Consider the following 17,987-nt stretch of genomic DNA (forward strand, 5'->3'; position numbering starts at 1 on the left):
AAGAATTCTTTTGAGCTCCCTGTTTGAAATCTCAACTTGTTCGTTGGTCTGTGGATGGTATGGAGTTGCCACTTTGTGCTTGACTCCATATCTGAGAAGGAGTGTATCAAGTTGCTTGTTGCAGAAGTGTGTCCCTCCATCACTAATAAGGGCTCTAGGAACTCCAAATCTGCTGAAGATGTTCCTTCTCAAGAAGCTTATCACAACCTTATTGTCATTTGTTGCAGTGGCTATGGCCTCTACCCACTTTGACACATAATCCACAGCCACCAATATATAATTGTTTGAGTAGGAGAATGGGAAAGGTCCCATAAAATCAATCCCCCACACATCAAATAATTCTAATTCCATTATAAACCTCTGTGCCATCTCATTTCTCTTGGGTAGATTGCCAGTCCTTTGGCATTCATCACACCTTGACACTAATTCCTTTGCATCCTTGAACATGGTTGGCCAATTGAACCCACATTGTAGCACCTTGGCTGCAGTTCTTTCCCCACTAAAATGGCCTCTATATGCAGAGCCATGACATTGCCAAAGCACTTATTGTCCTTCCTCATGGGAAACACACCTTCTCAAGATCCCATCAGCACACTTTTTGAACAAATAGGGCTCGTCCCAGATGTAGTGTTTAGCGTCCTTGATTAGCTTTCTTCTCATGTGTTTGTTGATGTTAGTTGGTAGTTCCCCAATAGCCTTGAAATTGGCTATGTCTGCAAACCAAGGGGCTTCTTGGATCATCATTAACTGCTCATCAGGGAAGCTCTCATTCACTGCAAATTGGTGTGCCTCATCTTCGTCTTGTGGGATCCTTGATAGGTGATCAGCCACTTTGTTCTCTGCCCCACTCCTATCTTTAATTTCAATGTCAAACTCTTGGAGTAGCAGGATCCACCTTATTAGTCTAGGCTTGGATTCTTGTTTGGTAAGCAAGTACTTGAGTACTGCATGATCAGTGAATATAATTACTTTAGAGCCAAAAAGATATGATCTAAATTTGTCAAAAGCAAAGACAATGGCAAGTAATTCCTTCTCTGTAGTGGTATAGTTCCTTTGATTCTCATTAAGGACCTTGCTGGCATAGTAAATAACATGCACCAATTTGTCCTTCCCATGTCCTAAAACAGCATCCATAGCAAAATCTGATGCATCACACATCAATTCAAAAGATAAATCCCAGCATGGTGGTGCTATGATAGGTGCAGAGGAAAGTCTGTTTTTGAGCTCATCTAAGGCTAGCATGCATTCTTTATCAAAGATAAAAGGCACATTAGAGACAAGCAAGTTACTCAAAGGTTTGGCAAGTTTTGAAAAGTCTCTAATGAACCTTCTATAAAAGCCAATATGTCCTAGAAAACTTCTAATTGCTTTGACATTGCAAGGTGGGGGTAGCTTTTCAATCACCTCCACCTTAGCCTTGTCCACATTTATGCCTCTTTTTGAGATCTTATGACCAAGAACCACCTTCTCTGTAACCATGAAAAGGCATTTTTCCCAATTCAAAACAAGGTTGGTTTCTTGGCATCTATTTAGCACCAAGGCCAAGTGATGCAAGCATTTAGAATATGAATCACCAAACACAGAGAAGTCATCCATAAACACCTCAATGAATCTTTCAATCATGTTTGAAAATATGGAGAGCATGCACCTTTGGAATGTTACAGGTGCATTGCACAATCCAAAGGACATTCTCCTATAAGCAAAGACACCATATGGACAAGTAAATGAGGTTTTCTCCTGGTCCTTGGGGTTCACAACTATTTGGTTGTAACCAGAATAACCGTCCAAAAAGCAATAATATTCATGTCCGGCCAATCTTTCAAGCATCTGATCCATGAAAGGTAAGGGGAAGTGATCCTTCCTGGTAGCTTCATTAAGCTTCCTATAATCAATGCACATGCGCCAGCCAGTCACTGTTCTTGTTGGTATCAGCTCATTCTTCTCATTTGGTAAAACAGTGACCCCTCTTTTCTTAGGAACTACTTGCACAGGGCTTACCCAAGAGTTGTCTGAAATGGAGTAAATTACCCCTGCTTGCCACAACTTCAACACCTCTTTTTGGACTACTTCATTCATTGTTGGGTTCAGCCTTCTTTGTTGCTGTCTTGAGGGCTTAACACCTTCTTCAAGTAGGATCTTGTGCATGCACATTGAAGGACTGATTCCTTTTAAGTCTGCAAGTGTCCATCCTATAGCATCCTTGTGTTGCTTTAGTACTTGGATAAGCTCCTCTTCTTGCTCCTTACTCAAGCTTGAGTTAATGATTACTGGGTAAGTGTTGTTGTCACCCAAATAAGCATATTTCAAACTTGGAGGTAAGGTCTTTAGCTCTAGTTTTAGTGCCTCCACTTCCTTGTTTAGCATGATTGAATTCTCCATGGTTCCTTGTGGTAGTTCTCCACTTGATACTTGTTGCTCTAGCTCCATAGTTCCTTTACATTGTTCTTCTTCCAAAACCCTTTGAACTATCTGTTCTATGGTATCTACCATCATGCATTCTCCTATGGATTCCTTAGGGTAACTCATTTCCTTGAAGACATTGAAGACCATCTTCTCTTCATGCAATCTCAAGACTAGTTCCCCTTTTTGCACATCAATGATGGCTCCAGCAGTAGCTAGGAATGGCCTTCCTAGGTTGATTAATGCGTTGGCCTCTTCTTCCATATCCAACACAACAAAGTCAGCTGGGAAAATGAATTTTCCCACTTTTACCAACAAGTCTTCCACTACCCCATATGAAAACTTGAATGTTCTGTCAGCCAATTGGAGTGCCATTCTTGTTGGTTTGACTTTCTCAATCTTCATCCTTCTCATCATAGTTAGGGACATGAGATTGATGCTAGCCCCCAGGTCACACAAGGCTTTCTCAATGTTGATATCCCCTATGATGCAGGGAATTTGGAAACTCCCAGGGTCTTTCATTTTTTGAGGAAGCTTCTTTTGTATGATGGCACTACATTCCTCAGTCAGCACTATGGTCTCTTTTTCTCTCAGTTCCTCTTTCTTATCATGAGCTCTTTCAAAAATTTGGCATAGAGGGGCATTTGCTCTAATGCCTCAGCAAAGGGTATATTGATCTGAAGCTTCTTGAAAATCTCTAGGAATCTAGAGAATTGGCTGTCCTTCCCATCCTTCCTCAGCCTTTGTGGATAAGGTGCTTGTGGCACATAAGGTTTTAAGACTGGCTTTGGTGAGGACAGTGCAGGGGTCTCTTCTTCTTTCTTGTTCTCAAGCTCCTTTGCAGCTCCTCTTTTTGGGTTGCTATGACTTGGGGATGCTTCTTCTACCACTTTTTCACTTCTAAGTGTGATGACTTTGCATTCCCCTCTTGGGTTAGCCATAGTATCACTGAGAAATGTATGTGTGGGCGTTGGTATTTGCTTAGATAAGATCCCTATTTGTGCTTCCAATTTTGAGATTGCTGCGCCTGGATTCTTTAGGTTGGATCTACACTCTTCTTGGTTGGCATCTATCTTTCTGTCAGCCTATGTTTGTCTCTCCAAAAGAGTGAAAATAGCTTTTGTCAACTGTGATGACATTTGTGCTATTGCAGCCTCTACTCTCTCAAAGTTGCTCTTGATTTCACATGGTTGCATGGTTGAGGTTGATGTGTCTTGATGGTGGTTGTTGTGTGTTTGCTGGGTGGAATGGTATGATGTGTTTTGTAAATTGTGGTAGGGTCTATTGTTGCCTAATTGATGGTTGGGATTTTGGCTGTTGTACTGGTTAGATGGGTAAGGTTTGTTGTGATCTTCGTTGTGGCTTTGTTGGTTCTCCCACCCAAAATTTGGGTGGTTCCTCCATCCTGAGTTGTATGTCTTAGAGTTTGGATCATATGGTAGTTTGGAAGGGTTGTTCACATAGTTAGCTTGCTCCCATTCACATTCAACTTCTGGTGCATCTCCTTCTTGTTGAGGGGCTTGGACTTGAATGGCTGAGACTTGATTCTTTTCGACCTTCTTGGTCAAGGCTGCTAGTTGTGCAGTGATCACTTTGTTTGGGGCTAGCAGGGCAACCATGAAATTGAGCTTCATCACTCTTCTCTTTTGAGTTCTGTCTGAAGCATAGAAATACTCATTCTCAGCAACAGTCTCTATGACATCTATGGCTTCTTCAATGGTTTTCTTCTTGTTGAGTGAGCTACCTGAAGAATGATCTACTACTTGCTTTGACTCATATGACAGCCTTTCATAGAAGATGTGTAGTTACACCCACTCATTGAACATATCCGGTGGGCATTTCCTTGTAAAATCTTTGAACCTGTCCCAGGCCTCATAAAGTGTTTCACCATCTTGCTGTCTGAAAGTTTTCACCTCAGCTCTTAGTCTGTTGACACTCTGTGGAGGGTAGAATCTTACTAGAAAATTGTTCACAACATTATCCCATGTAGTCAAGCTCTCCTTGGAAAATGCTTCCAACCACTTTGTTGCATTATCTCTGAGTGAGAAAGGGAACAAAAGTAGCTTGTAGGTGTCAGGGTGTACACCAATCGACTTTACAGTATCACAGATCCTCAAGAATGTAGTGAGATGTTGGTTTGGGTCCTCTTGGGTACCTCCTCCATATGAACAATTATTCTGGACAAGTGTGAAGAGTTGAGGTTTCAACTCAAAGTTGTTAGCATGGATTGTTGGCTTCAGAATGCTGCTGCCGCAGTTTCCTGGATTTAGGTTGATGTAGGAACCTAAAACTCTCCTCTCTTGCCCAACATGATTGCCAGCATCCTCTTCAACATTGTTATGCACCTCTTCCACCATAGTAGTTTTCAGATCTTCCTCCACTACTTCCTCTCCAACTATGCCTTTGCCTCTTGCTTCCCTCCTTAATCTAAGGAAGGTCCTCTCAGGTCACTATCAAAGGAGGATGAAGTTTCTCCCCTTCTACCTATCATACATTCAACAAACAGCAAGTAGAGGACAAGTGAAGGAATCACTCTAGTTAAGATTAGTGGTTAGCTTGGTTGATGCAATTAATCAAATAGTTCGAAGAATGGAAATATGAACAATGAATAACTGAAATGATCAAATTAAAAATAAAACAGAATGGAAAAGAAAAAAATTAAAAGAAGAATAACAAGGTAATTAAAATGCTTAATCTAGCTCTCTAATCAATTTAATCATTGTCAAATTCAAACCAATCCCCGGCAACAGCGCCATAAAACTTGATGACTGGATTTCACTCCCTATAAAGAAAATAATGAATCCGTTCTTTTGGCAACTGCACCAAAATTATCCTCAAGTAATAACCCACAATGGAGTGGGATCGTATCCATAGAAATTGGTAGATTTTAGCAATTTTAATCAATTGGTGAATTAGTCAAGCTAAACAGAATAGATTGTGATTGCAAAATTATAAATCGGCCGAAACATAAATGGCTCAAAGGTAAATAAAAGCAAAAAAGTGCAAAAGAAGAAATGGCAATAATGTAAACTACAGAAACATATATGACTTAATTGTAAATGGGAATGGGGATTTGCAGAATGTAAAGAAAGCTATAAAGAATATAGAAGATAAGAATAGGGGAATTCACTGAGATCAGGAGATGTTGTCTCTTTGGATTAAATCCAGCTCATATCCTCTTCAATCATGCAACTCATTGACCTCTTGGCAATCATGATTGATTGAGCCCCAATCCCTTGGTGACTCAATCTCTCAGATCTTGATCAATAGCCAATTCCTTGGTCTAATTGCTCATGAAGAGAGATATGCTTGGTCTCTGATTATACCACACATCATCATAGGTCCAAGTAGAAGGAGGATTATATGTCACCATATCCAAACACCAAAACCCAGATCCTACTCAAGTGTGAGAAGGGATTTCTAGCATGGTTTCATGTTTCCTTTTCCAAGGTTCCCATGAAACCCATTTTGCATTCAATCTCTTTTCTAAGATAATTGAACACTAGTCATTAAAGCAAAATTCCTTCTAGCAAATCAAAGAGATGATGAAGAGAAGAAGAAATTAACTATCATTAATCCATCAAGTAAAACAGAGCTCCCTCTCTCAATGAAAGGGAATTTAGCTACTCATAGCTCAGAGAAAAGTACCAGAGATGGAAGAGATGATAAAGTGAAAAAAGTGAATCTAACTAAAAACTCTACTCCCCAACTTAGCTTCCTAACTGTTTAACCCCTATCTCAGTACTTTAGGGATTTTTTATACTACTCCTAGCACTAGAAATAAAGAAAATACAAAAGTGAAAAGGAAAATACAACTTGGAGGGAAAAGAAACTCAATAAACGTGATCTCCCAGCTGGCGTGTGACTAGTGCTTCAGTGGCGTGCCACGCCCAGCTCTAAATCTGGCTTGGCGTGCCACGCCCAACTCTTCAAGTGGCACGCCACCCTTCATGGCATCCCTAGCATGCCACGCCTACGAGCCCAAGTGGCACGCCCAGGGTTCTTTAAGCACTTGTGTAGCCTGGCATGCCACGCCTTCGACCTCAAGTGGCACGCCCAGACCTTCTCATTCTTCTTCTTGCTTCTGGAAAGTTGAACTAGCGTGGCATGCCGAGGTCTGGCGTGCCATGCCCACTATGTGTGCTTGGTCCTTCTCTCTGGAAAATCAAACTAGCGTGGCACTCCCAGGGTCTGGTGTGCCACGCCCATTTGTGTGCTTGGTTCCTTCTCTGGCGTGCCACGCCCAGGAGTCAATTGGCACGCCCAGGTCTTCTTCTTATTGATTGGTGATGCTGCCATGCCACGCCTGAGACTCAAGTGGCACGCCTAAGTGAGAAATGATGGCTGGCGTGCCACACCTTCGACACCGAGTGGCATGCCCATATGGTTGGCCTCCCATCTCCCTCTCTGAAAAATATAACTGGCGTGCCACGCCTGGTCCTTCAAGTGGCACGCCCAACTGAAATTCTAGAGCTGGCGTGCAACGCCTTCGATACCAAGTGGCACGCCCAGCTTTGCTTTGGCTTCCTTAAGTGTTGGCGTGCCATGCCTGGATGCTCAAGTGGCACCCCCAATGCTTGGGCCTTTGTCTTCATCTCTGAAAATTTGTACTAGCGTGCCACGCCTTGATGCTCAAGTGGCACGCCCCTTTTGTGTGGCTCTTTTAAGCTTGGCGTGCCACGCCTGGCTCTTCAAGTGGCACGCCCAAGTGACTTTTGAAGCTGGCATGCTACGCCTTCGATACCAAGTGGCACGCCCAAGTGATGATCCCTTCTGGAGTGATGAACTGGCGTGCCACGCCCCATGGCTCAAGTGGCACACCCATAGTATGTGATGGGCTAGGCGTGCCATGCCCCTTTAGTGGCCTTCATTATTGCTCTCTGGTAAACTACACTGGCGTGCCACGCCCAGCTCCTGGCGTGCCACTCCCATGTAATTGCTTGAGAATCCCCTCTGGACTTCAACACCAGCGTGCCACGCCCAGCTCCTGGCGTGCCACGCCCATACAATTTTTTGGCGTTTGTTCCAAGTGGCACGCCAGTTTCACACGCCCAGCTTGTTTTGTTGTTTTTCTTCCCTTTTTGTTGCTCTTTTTTACCTGAAATTTAGCACAACCCCATTTCAAAGCAATGTACCATAATATTCATTAATTAACTCATAAATTGCAATGATTAAATGAGATTATGCTCTTTTATGGGCCTTTTTAGACAAGAAAAAAGGGTAGATGATGCAAGTCATCATACCTCAACTGCTTCTCCTGTTCGACCCTTCTCTGGGTATGGTGGACGAAATTGTGATTCCTATTTTGTGCCTTTTGGCATCATTGTGAAATTATTCCTTTTAGAAATTGACCTTCTTTCACAACTCCGTTCAACTAACCAGCAAGTGTACTGGGTCGTCCAAGTAATAACCTTACGTGAGTAAGGGTCGAATCCACAGAGATTGTTGGTATGAAGCAAGCTATGGTCACCTTGTAAATCTCAGTTAGGCGGATTAAATATTGATTTATGGGTTTCGAAAATAGAAATAAGAAAATAAATAATAAAAGAGATAGAAATACTTATGTAGATTCATTGGTAGGAATTTCAGATAAGCGGAATGGAGGTGCTGTAGAGCTCTCGGACGCCTGCTCTCCTATCCCTTCTATTCAATCCTTCTTACTCCTTTCCATGGCAAGCTTTGTATAGGGGTTCACCATCAACTGTGGCTACTTTCATTCCTCTCGGGGAAATATCCTATGCGGCTGTCACTCGCACAGCTAACCAGTCTGGAGGCATCACCCATGGCTGATGGCTACATCCCATCCTCGCAGTGAAAGCTAATGCTCACGCACTCTGTCACAGTACGGCCAATCACCGGTTGGTTCCCGCTTCCTACTGGAATAGAATCCCTCTTTTGCGTCTGTCACTGACGCCCAGCAGGTTGCAAGTTTGAAGCACGTCACAGTCATTCATTACCGGAATCCTACTCGGAATACCACAGACAAGGTGAGACTTTCCGGATTCCCAGGATCCTACTCGGAACACCACAGACAAGGTTGGACTTTCTGGATCCTCATAAATGCCGCCATCCATCTAGCTTATACCACGAAGATTCTGTTGGGGAATCTAAGAGATACACATTCAAGCTTGTGTTGCATGTAGAACGTAAGTGGTTGTCAATCACGCGCGTTCATGAGTGAGAACGTTAATGAGGGTTATTAACTCATCACATTCATCATGTTCTTGGGTACGAATGAATATCTTGGAATAAGAATAAAAGAGGAATTGAATAAAAGAAAATAGAACTTCATTAATCTTTGAGGTACAGCAGAACTCCACACCCTTAATCTATGGTGTGCAGAAACTCCACCGTTGAAAATACATAAGCAAAAGGTCCAGGCATGGCCGAATGGCCAGCCCCCTAAAACGTGATCAATGATCTCCTAAGATGAAGAATAAAGCAAAACTGAGACCAAAGATGTCTAATACAATAGATAAGTGTTCTATATATACTAGACTAGCTACTAGGGTTTACATGAGTAAGTAATTGATGCATAAATCCACTTCCGGGGCCCACTTGGTGTGTGCTTGGGCTGAGCTTGATCAATCCACGAGCTAAGGCATTTCTTGGCGTTGAACTTTGAGTTATGACGTGTTTTGGGCGTTCAACTCCGGATCATGACGTTTTTCTGGCGTTTTACTCCAGACAGCAGCATGAACTTGGCGTTTAACGCCAAGTTACGTCATCAATCTTCGAACAAAGTATGGACTATTATATATTGCTGGAAAGCCCTGGATGTCTCCTTTCCAACGCCGTTGAGAGCGCGCCATTTGGAGTTCTGTAGCTCCAGAAAATTCAATTCGAGTGCAGGGAGGTCAGAATCCAACAGCATCAGCAGTCCTTTTGTCAGCCTTTTTCAGAGTTTAGCTCAAATCCCTCAATTTCAGTCAGAATTTACCTGAAATCACAGAAAAACACACAAACTCATAGTAAAGTCTAGAAATGTGAATTTAACATAAAAACTAATGAAAACATCCCTAAAAGTAGCTTAAACTTATTAAAAACTATGTAAAAACTATGCCAAAAAGCGTATAAATTATCCGCTCATCACAACACCAAACTTAAATTGTTGCTTGTCCCCAAGCAACTGAAAATCAAATAGGATAAAAAAAAGAGAATATACTATAAAGTCCAAAATATCAATGAATATTAATTTAATTACATGAGCGGGACTTGTAGCTTTTTGCTTCTGAACAGCTTTGGCATCTCACTTTTTCCTTTGTAGTTTAGAGGTATTGGCGTCTCTGGGGAATTTAGAATTTGGGATAGTGTTATTGACTTTCCTAGTTAAGCATGTTGATTCTTGAACACAGCTACTTATGAGTCTTGGCTGTGGCCCTAAGCACTTTGTCTTCCAGTATTACCACCGGATACACAAATGCCACAGACACATAACTGGGTGAACCTTTTCAGATTGTGACTTAGCTTTGCTAAAGTCCCCAATTAGTGGTGTCCAGAGCTCTTAAGCACACTCTTTGCTTTGGATCACGACTTTAACCACTCAGTCTCAAGCTTTTCACTTGGACCTTCATGACACAAGCACATGGTTAGGGACAGCTTGATTTAGCCGCTTAGGCCCGGATTTAATTTCCTTGGGCCCTCCTATCCATTGATGCTCAAAGCCTTGGATCCTTGCTTTAGAATTTTCGCCTCTTCTTTTTTTTTTTTCACTGCTTTTTCTTGCTTCAAGAATCAATTTCATGATGTTTTTCAGATCATCAATAACATTTTTCTTTGTTCCTCATTCTTTCAAGAGCCAACAATTTTAAACACTCATAAACAACAAGATCAAAAGACATATGCACTGTTCAATCATTCATTCAGAAAACAAAAATTATTGCCACCACACCAATATAATTAAACTAAATTCACTAATAATTTCGAAAATTATGTACTTCTTGTTCTTTTGAATTAAAACATTTTTCTTTTAAGAGAGGTGAAGGACTAATGGATTTTATTCATAGCTTTAAGGCATGGTTACACACTAATGATCATGAAATAGAGACACAAAAACATAGATAAACATAGCATTAAAAACCGAAAACAGAAAGAAATAAAGAACAAGGAATGAATCCACCTTAGTGGCATCTTCTTCTTGAAGGACCAATGATGTTCTTCAACTCTTCTATGTCCCTTCCTTGCCTTTGTTGCTCCTCCCTCATTGCTCTTTGATCTTCTCTTATTTCTTGGAGAGTGAGGGCGTGTTCATGATGTTCCACCCTTAGTTGTTCAACATTATGGCTCAAATCCTCTAAGGAGGTGTTGAGTTGCTCCCAATAGTTGTTAGGAGAAAAGTGCATTCCTTGAGGCATTTGTTGATGATGCGCTTCCTCATGTTCTTCTTGGAGGCCGTGAGGAGCTTCCCTTGTTTGCTCCATCTTTTTCTTGGTAATGGGCTTGTCTTCTTCAATGGAGACATCTCCTTCTATGATAACTCCAGCTGAGTAACATAGATGGCATATAAGGTGGGGGAAGGCTAGCCGTGCCATGTATGAAGGCTTGTCAGCTATTTTGTAGAGTTCATTGGAGATGACTTCATGAACCTCTACTTCTTCACCAATCATGATGCTATGAACCATGATGGCCCGATCCACAGTAACTTCAGATCGGTTGCTTGTAGGGATGATGGATCTTTGAATGAACTCCAACCATCCTCTAGCTACAGGCTTGAGGTCCAGTCTTCTTAGTTGGACTGGCTTGCCTTTGGAGTCTACTCTCCATTGGGCGCCTTCCACACATATGTCCATAAGGACTTGGTCCAACCTTTGGTTAAAGTTGACCCTTCTTGTGTAGGGGTGTTCATCACCTTGCATCATAGGCAAATGAAACGCCAACCTCACATTTTCCGGACTGAAATCCAAGTATTTCCCCCTAACCATTGTGAGATAATTCTTTGGGCTTGGGTTCATACTTTGGTCATGGTTCCTAGTGATCCATGCATTGGCATAGAACTCTTGGACCATCAATAATCCGACTTGTTGCATGGGGTTGGCTAAGACTTCCCAACCTCTTCTTTGAATTTCATGTCGGATCTCCGGATACTCATTTTTCTTGAGTTTGAAAGGGACCTCAGGAATCACTTTCTTCTTTGCCACAACATCATAGAAGTGGTCTTGATGGCTTTTGGAGATGAATCTCTCTTTCTCCCATGACTCGGAAGTGGAAGCTTTTGCTTTCCCTTTCCCTTTTCTTGAGGAAACTCCGGTCTTGGGTGCCATTGATGGTGAATGAAAAACAAAAAGCTTAGGCTTTTTACCACACCAAACTTAAAATTTGCTTGTCCCCAAGCAAAAAAGAAAAGAAGAGTAGAAGAAGAAGAAGAAAATATGGTAGAGAGGGAGAAGAGAGGGTTCGGCTATGTTGGAGAATGTGGGTTTGTGTTGTGTGAAAATGTAAAAGAAAAGAAGGGTATTTATAGGGAGGGGGGAGGGATAGGTTCGGCCATTTTGGGTGGGAAATTGAATTTGAATTTGATGGAGGTAGGTGGGGTTTATGGGGAAGAGGAGGTTGATGTGAATGGTGAATGGGGTAATTGGGAAGAGGAGAAGAGGTGATTGATGAAGAAGATGTTGGGAATTGTGACATGGGGAATCACATCACAAAAACTAGGATTGGGAAGTAAGGTGGGAATATGTTAGGTGGGGATCCTGTGGGGTCCACAGATCCTGAGGTGAGGATCCTGTGGGGTCCACAGATCCTGAGGTGAAAACAAATACCATTCCTTCACCATATAGGCATGTAACATGCCTTCATGCATTATTCTGGCGTTTAAACGCCCATTGATGCACGTTCTGGGCGTTAAACGCCCATGTGATGCTTGTTTCTGGCGTTGAACGCCAGTTTCAAGCTTGTTTCTGGCGTTCAGCGCCAGATTGTCCTCTGTGTGCGCATTCTGGCGTTAAACGCCAGGATGTAGCTTGTTTTGGGCGTTCAGCGCCAGAAAGATGCTCTGTTCTGGCGTTGAACGCCAGCCAGATGCTCCTTCTGGGCGCTGAACGCCAGCCCGTGCGTCCTCCAGGGTGAAAATTTTTTTCTTCTGTTTTTGACTCTGTTTTTAATTTTTTTTGATTTTTTTCGTGACTCCTCATGATCATGTACCTAATTAAACACAAAAATAACAAAGGAATAAAATAAAATAAAATTAGATAAATAAAATTGGGTTGCCTCCCAACAAGCGCTTCTTTAATGTCAATAGCTTGACAGTGGCTCTCATGGAGCCACAAGGTGATCAGGTCAACTTAAGTGTGGTATTCCCAACACCAAACTTAGAGTTTGGATATGGGGTTTGGACACCAAACTTAGAGTTTGGTTGTGGCCTCACAACACCAAACTTAGAGTTTGATTGTGTGGGCTCTTCTTGACTCTGAACTGAGAGAAGCTCTTCATGCTTACTCTCTTTTGTCACAGAGGGATGGCCATGTGCCTGAAACACAAGGTAGTCCCCATTCACTTGAAGGACTAACTCACCTCTGTTGACATCTATCACAGCTCCTGCTGTGGCTAGGAAAGGTCTTCCTAGGATGATGCATTCATCATCTTCCTTCCTAGTGTCTAGGATTATGAAATCAGTAGGGATGTAAAGGCCTTCAACCCTTACTAGCACGTCCTCTACTATTCCCTAAGCTTGTCTTATGGACTTATCTGCCAATTGTAATGAGAACAAGGCATGTTGTACCTCAATGATTCCCAGCTTCTCCATTACAGAGAGTGGCATAAGATTTATTCCTGACCCAAGATCACATAGAGCTCTTTCAAAGCTCATGGTGCCCATGGTGCAAGGTATTAAGAACTTGCCAGGATCTTGTTTCTTTTGAGGTAGAGTTCTCTGAATCCAAGTATCTAGTTCACTAATGAGCAAGGGAGGTTCACTTTCCCAAGTCTCATTACCAAACAGCTTGGCATTCAGCTTCATGATAGCTCCTAAGTACTGAGCAACTTGCTCTCCAGTCACATCTTCATTCTCTTCAGAGGATGAATATTCTTCAGAGCTCATGAATGGCAGAAGGAGATTTAAAGGAATCTCTATGGCCTCTAGATGAGCCTCATATTCCTCAGGATCCTTAATAGGAAACTCCTTCTTGCTTGAGGAACGTCCCAGGAGGTCTTCCTCACTAGGATTTTCGTCCTCCTCCTCCTTAGTGCATTCGGCTACTTTGATTAAATCAATGGCCTTGCACTCTCCTTTTGGATTCTCTTCTGTATTGCTTGGGAGAATACTGGGAGGAGTTTCAATAACTTTCTTACTCAGCTGGCCTACTTGTGCCTCCAAATTTCTAATGGAGGATCTTGTTTCATTCATGAAACTGAAAGTGGCCTTTGACAGATCAGAGACTATATTGGCTAAATTAGAATTGTTTTGTTCAGAATTCTCTGTCTGTTGCTGAGAAGATGATGGATATGGCTTGCTATTGTTCAGCCTTGTACGTCCACCATTGTTAAAGCCTTGTTGAGACTTTTGTTGATCCTTCCAGGAGAAATTTGGATGATTTCTCCATGATGAGTTATAGGTGTTTCCATAAGGTTCACCTAAGTAATTAACCTCTGCCATGGCAGGGTTCTCAGGATCATAAGCTTCTTCAGAAGCTGCCTCTCTGGTACTGTTGGATGCATGTTGCACTCCATTCAGATTTTGAGAGATCATGTTGACTTGTTGAGTCAACACTTTGTTCTGAGCCAATATGGCATTCAGAGCATCAATTTCAAGAACTCCTTTCTTTTGAGGTACCCCATTATTCACGGAATTCCTCTCAGAGGTGTACATGAACTGGTTGTTTGCAACCATGTCAATGAGTTCTTGAGCCTCTCCAGGCGTTTTCTTCAGGTGAATAGATCCACCTGCAGAATGGTCCAATGACATTTTCGAAAATTCAGAGAGACCATAATAGAATATATCTAATATGGTCCATTCTGAAAACATGTCAGATGGACATCTCTTGGTCAGCTGCTTGTATCTTTCCCAGGCTTCATAGAGGGATTCACCATCTTTTTGTTTGAAGGTTTGAACATCCACTCTCAGCTTGCTCAGCTTTTGAGGAGGAAAGAACTTATCCAAGAAGGCAGTGACCAGCTTATCCCATGAGTCCAGGCTATCCTTGGGTTGTGAATCCAACCATACTCTAGCTCTGTCTCTTACAGCAAAAGGGAAAAGCAAGAGTCTGTAGACTTCAGGATTAACTCCATTTGTCTTTACAGTGTCACAGATCTGCAAGAACTCAGTTAAAAACTGGTAAGGATCTTCAGATGGAAGTCCATAAAACTTGCAGTTTTGTTGCATTAAAGCAACTAGTTGAGGCTTAAGCTCAAAGTTATTGGCTCCAATGGCAGGAATGGAGATGCTTCTTCCATCAAACTTGGATGTTGGCTTTGTGAAGTCTCCAAGCATTCTCCTTGCATTATTATTATTATTTTCTTCTGCCATCTCTTTCTCTTGTTCGAAAATTTCTGAAAGGTTGTTTCTCTTAAAGATGTTTTTGGATTGTTGTAATTTAGCTTCTCTTAATCTTCTCTTCAGAGTCCTTTCAGGTTCTGGATCAATTTCAACAAGAGTGCCTTTATCCCTGTTCCTGCTCATATGAAAGAGAAGAAAACAAGAAAGGAAAAAGGAATCCTCTATGTCACAGTATAGAGATTCCTTTATGTTAGTAGAAGAAGAAAGGGGTAGAAGAATGAAGAAGGAGGTTCGGTTTTTAGAAGAAGAGAGGTGAAGAGAAGTGTTAGTAATTAATTAATTAAATAAAAGAGGAGAAGAGAAGGAAGAATTCGAAAATAAATTTGAAAAAGAAGTTAGTAGTTTTCGAAAATCAAATATAAAATAAGATTAAAATTAAAATTTAAAACAATTAATTAATTAAAAGAATTTTTGAAAAAGAGAGAGATATTTTCGAAAATTAGAGAGGGAAAAGTAGTTAGGTGGTTTTGAAAAAGATAAGAAACAAACAACAAGTTAGTTAGTTGATTGAAAAAGATTTGAAATCAAAATTTAAAAAGATAAGAAGATAAGAAGCTAGATAAGATATTTTGAAATCAAATTTTGAAAAAGATAAAATTTTTGAAAAAGATAAGATAAAGATAAAATAAAAGTTTTAAGAAAAAGGTATTTTGAAAAAGATTTAATTTTTAAAAAGACTTAACTAACAAGAAACTACAAGATAAGATTCTAGAACTTAAAGATTGAACCTTTCTTAACAAGAAAGTAACAAACTTCAAATTTTTGAACCAATCACATTAATTGTTAGCTAATTTTCGAAAATTAGATGTAAAGATAAGAAAAAGATTTTTGAAAATATTTTGAAAAAGATTTTTGAAATTTTCGAAAATTATATAAAAAATGAAAAAGATATGATTTTTGAAAAAGATAAGATTTTTAAAATTGAAATTTTGGAGGGAAATAAGGAAAAGATATTTTTGATTTTTGAATTTTTTAAAGAAAAACACAAAAATGACCCAAAACATGAAAATTTTGGATCAAGACACAAAATGCATGCAAGAATGCTATGAATGTCAAGATGAATACCAAGAACACTTTGAAGATCATGATGAACATCAAGAACATTATTTTGAAAAATTTTTGATGCAAAGAAAACATGCAAGACACCAAACTTAGAAATTTTTAATGCATGGAAAATATGAATGCAAAAATGCACATGAAAAACAAGAAAAAACACAAAACAAGAAAACATCAAGATCAAACAAGAAGACTTATCAAGAACAACTTGAAGATCATGAAGAACACTATGAATGCATGGATTTTCGAAAAATGCAAAAAAATTTTTAAAAGCATGCAATTGACACCAAACTTAAAAATTAACACAAGACTTAAACAAGAAACACAAAATATTTTTGATTTTTATGATTTTCTAATTTTTTTGTATTTTTACTAATTATTTTCGAAAATATTGTTTTGAAAAACGAAAAATAAAAAGAAAAATTTTGAAAAAGATTTTTGAAAAGAAAATTACCTAATCTGAGCAACAAGATGAACCGTCAGTTGTCCATACTCGAACAATCCCCGGCAACGGCGCCAAAAACTTGGTGGACGAAATTGTGATTCCTATTTTGTGCCTTTTGGCATCATTGTGAAATTATTCCTTTTAGAAATTGACCTTCTTTCACAACTCCGTTCAACTAACCAGCAAGTGTACTGGGTCGTCCAAGTAATAACCTTACGTGAGTAAGGGTCGAATCCACAGAGATTGTTGGTATGAAGCAAGCTATGGTCACCTTGTAAATCTCAGTTAGGCGGATTAAATATTGATTTATGGGTTTCGAAAATAGAAATAAGAAAATAAATAATAAAAGAGATAGAAATACTTATGTAGATTCATTGGTAGGAATTTCAGATAAGCGGAATGGAGGTGCTGTAGAGCTCTCGGACGCCTGCTCTCCTATCCCTTCTATTCAATCCTTCTTACTCCTTTCCATGGCAAGCTTTGTATAGGGGTTCACCATCAACTGTGGCTACTTTCATTCCTCTCGGGGAAATATCCTATGCGGCTGTCACTCGCACAGCTAACCAGTCTGGAGGCATCACCCATGGCTGATGGCTACATCCCATCCTCGCAGTGAAAGCTAATGCTCACGCACTCTGTCACAGTACGGCCAATCACCGGTTGGTTCCCGCTTCCTACTGGAATAGAATCCCTCTTTTGCGTCTGTCACTGACGCCCAGCAGGTTGCAAGTTTGAAGCACGTCACAGTCATTCATTATCGGAATCCTACTCGGAATACCACAGACAAGGTGAGACTTTCCGGATTCCCAGGATCCTACTCGGAACACCACAGACAAGGTTGGACTTTCCGGATCCTCATAAATGCCGCCATCCATCTAGCTTATACTACGAAGATTCTGTTGGGGAATCTAAGAGATACACATTCAAGCTTGTGTTGCATGTAGAACGTAAGTGGTTTTCAATCACGCGCGTTCATGAGTGAGAACGTTAATGAGGGTTATTAACTCATCACATTCATCATGTTCTTGGGTACGAATGAATATCTTGGAATAAGAATAAAAGAGGAATTGAATAAAAGAAAATAGAACTTCATTAATCTTTGAGGTACAGCAGAGCTCCACACCCTTAATCTATGGTGTGCAGAAACTCCACCGTTGAAAATACATAAGCAAAAGGTCCAGGCATGGCCGAATGGCCAGCCCCCTAAAACGTGATCAATGATCTCCTAAGATGAAGAATAAAGCAAAACTGAGACCAAAGATGTCTAATACAATAGATAAGTGTTCTATATATACTAGACTAGCTACTAGGGTTTACATGAGTAAGTAATTGATGCATAAATCCACTTCCGGGGCCCACTTGGTGTGTGCTTGGGCTGAGCTTGATCAATCCACGAGCTAAGGCATTTCTTGGCGTTGAACTTTGAGTTATGACGTGTTTTGGGCGTTCAACTCCGGATCATGACGTTTTTCTGGCGTTTTACTCCAGACAGCAGCATGAACTTGGCGTTTAACGCCAAGTTACGTCGTCAATCTTCGAAAAAAGTATAGACTATTATATATTGCTGGAAAGCCCTGGATGTCTACTTTCCAACGC

At 40.7% G+C, this 17,987-nt stretch overlaps 1 non-coding gene across 1 annotated transcript; it reads left to right on the top strand.

Annotated features, from left to right (window-relative positions):
• The first annotated feature begins 4,220 nt into the window (after positions 1–4,220).
• LOC130958691 (small nucleolar RNA R71) lies at positions 4,221–4,328 on the top strand. The gene has a single exon (XR_009077800.1). It is a non-coding gene; the product is annotated as a small nucleolar RNA R71 (small nucleolar RNA).
• Positions 4,329–17,987: the final 13,659 nt, after the last annotated feature.

The sequence above is a fragment of the Arachis stenosperma genome, chromosome 10 (genome assembly GCF_014773155.1).
Source record: "Arachis stenosperma cultivar V10309 chromosome 10, arast.V10309.gnm1.PFL2, whole genome shotgun sequence".
Taxonomy (NCBI): domain Eukaryota; kingdom Viridiplantae; phylum Streptophyta; class Magnoliopsida; order Fabales; family Fabaceae; genus Arachis; species Arachis stenosperma.